A 2,815-nucleotide genomic window follows, 5' to 3' on the forward strand; every position below is an offset into this window, starting at 1 on the left:
TCAGAAATCTGCCTACCTCTGCCTCCCAAGGGCTGGGATTAAAGGCGTGCACCACCACTGCCCGGCCCTTTGGGGTTTCTAAGTTTTCTGCCTTGAACAGGTGTTACTGGTGACATGAAAAAAGTTATAGGCCACCAGCCTTCCCTACCCCAAACCCTCACCCAGTGCCACCTCCAGACCCAAGCCTGAAGTTGGTATCCCAGCAGAGAACAGAGGGATTTATTTGACCTTTTGCTGGGGATCTAGGTTCTCAGTCACCAGTTGGCATTACCAAGCTGACAGCAGAGCCACATCAGCAGGCCTGGGCCTGCTTCCTGGGGCCTCTGTCCAGTCCCCTCCTCCAGGGAGTTCTGTCTGCACAGATTCCCTTTCACTGGCACAAGACAAGCCTTTGCCCTAGCTCAGGAGAGCTGGAACCACTCGTTTCTGGACAGAAGGTTTGCTTTAATTCCACAGAGCCAAAAGGTCCAAGACAGTGGCTCTCAACCAGTGGGTTGTGACCCCTTTGGGGACCCGAAAGGACCCTTTCACAGGGGTCACCCAAGGCCGTTGAAAAACATAGACATTTATTTATTTATTTTGGTTTTTCGAGACAGGGTTTCTCTGTATAGCCCTGACTGTCCTGGAACTCACTCTGTAGACCAGTCTGGCCTCAAACTCAGAAATCCGCCTGCCTCTGCCTTCCAAGTGCTGGGATTAAAGGCATGTGCCACCACTGCCCGGCTCCCCATAGACATTTATATTACAGTTCATAATAGTAGCAAAATCACAATTATGAAGTAGCAATGAAAATGCTACTTCATGGTTAGCTCTTATGGTTGGAGGTCACCAGAATGTGAGGAGCTGTGTTAAAGCGGCACAGTGTTAGGAAGGGTGAGAACCACTGGTCTAAGAAGGGGAACGAGGCTCTCCCCGTCCTAAGTTGAAGCTTTGCTTTGAAGATGTTGCTTTTTTCCTTATCATTAATGTATTTATTCACTTTACATCCCAAAAGTCCACCCCTCACATGACTCCTCCCCCACCCCACCCCATTCTCTGAGAGGTGAGAGATCCCTCCTGGGTTATGACTCCTCCCCCACCCCACCCCCCTTCTCCTCTGAGAGGTGAGAGATCCCTTCTGGGTCATGACTCCTCCCCCACCCCACCCCCTTCTCCTCTGAGAGGTGAGAGATCCTTCCTGGGTCACTGTAGGGCTGACTAGGTGCATCCTTTCCAGACAGAGCAGTCCAGTGAGGGGAACAGGATCCACAAGCAGGCCACAGACTCAGGGACAGCTCCTGCTCCACATGTTGGGGGACCTACATGAAGACCAAGCTATATATCTGCTACATATGTGTAGGGGCCCTAGCTCCAGCCCAATGCTCGTTTTTTGGGTCATGGTTCTGTCTCTGGGAGCCTCCAAGGATTTTGTTGTCTTAAAGAAAAGATATACTGGATTATAGGTATTAATTTTTTTAAAGATTTATTTTTATTTATTTTATGTGTATGAGTACACTGCAGCTGTACAGACAGCTGTGAGCCATCATGTGTGTGGCTGCTGGGAATTGAACTCAGGACCTCTGCCGGCTCTACTCGCTCCGGCGTAATTCACTGTAGCTGTCTTCAGACACACCAGAAGAGGGCGTGAGATCTTGTTACGGGTGGTTGTGAGCCACCATGTGGTTGTTGCTGGAATCTGAACTCAGGACCTTCAGAAAAGCAGTCAGTGCTCTTTACCTGCTGAGCCATCTCTCCAGGCCAGGTATTAATTTTGTAATTGGCAAAGATTTTCCAGTTGCAGAGAGCCTATTAAAAGAAACAGAGGTTGTGGGTGGTTCTGATTTGTTTTACATCCTATTTGTGTGTCGGGATGCCTGCAGAGACCAGAAGATGGCACAGGAATCCTGGAGCCAGTTACAGGTGGTTGTCAGAACCTGGAAGAGCAGCAACCACTGAGCCATCCTCCCAAATCCCAGGTTTCTTTGATAAATACTATACCATAAACAAGTAGAAAGTTATTTGCAGCTAAAGATGTCATTCTTAAGCTGGACATGGTAAGGCATGCCTTTAATTCCAGTACTCGGGAGGCAGATCTCTGTTAGTTCAAGACAGCCTGGTCTACAGAGTGAGTTCCAGGACAGCCAGGGCTACACAGAGAAACCCTGTCTCGAAAAACCAAACCATCAGATGTCGTTCTAAGGGCTGGAGAGAGGGTTCTTCTGGTAAAGTGTAAGTATGAAGGCCTTCGTTTGATCATCAACACCCACATTAAATAATAAAATAATGATAATAAAAAATCAGGCCATGGTGGTACACATTTTTGATCTGAGCACTTGGAAGGAAGGAGCAGGTGGATCTCTCTGAATTCTAGGCTAGCCTGATCTACTTGTTACTACTAGAAATAGCAAGTTCTAGGACAGCCAGGAGTACATAGAGAGACATTGTCTCAAAGTAAATAAATGAAAAAAAATGAAAAAAAAAAAAAAAGGCCAGGCACAACTGTATGCATTGTGATGCCAGTGCTAAGAGGTGAAGTCAGGTGGGTCCCTGGGGCTTGCTGGCCAGCTAGGGTGGTCTAATTAACTCCAGGGTCAGTAAGAGAGACATTGTCTCAGAAAGTATGGAGAGAGAGACTGAGGAAGACTCCTGAGGTCTGCATACATATATATCTGCATATACACATGTACACACACACACACACGCAAAGAGGCTGCCAGGTAGCTTGGCAGTCATTTAATTCCAGCTACTCCAGAGGCTGAGTCAGGCACAATACAGTTAAGGTCTGTCTTCCTGCGTCTGAGAGGGTTCAAGGCTAACCTGGCCAACTTCCTGAGAT

This window comes from Mastomys coucha, unplaced genomic scaffold (genome assembly GCF_008632895.1).
Source record: "Mastomys coucha isolate ucsf_1 unplaced genomic scaffold, UCSF_Mcou_1 pScaffold5, whole genome shotgun sequence".
NCBI lineage: Eukaryota > Metazoa > Chordata > Mammalia > Rodentia > Muridae > Mastomys > Mastomys coucha.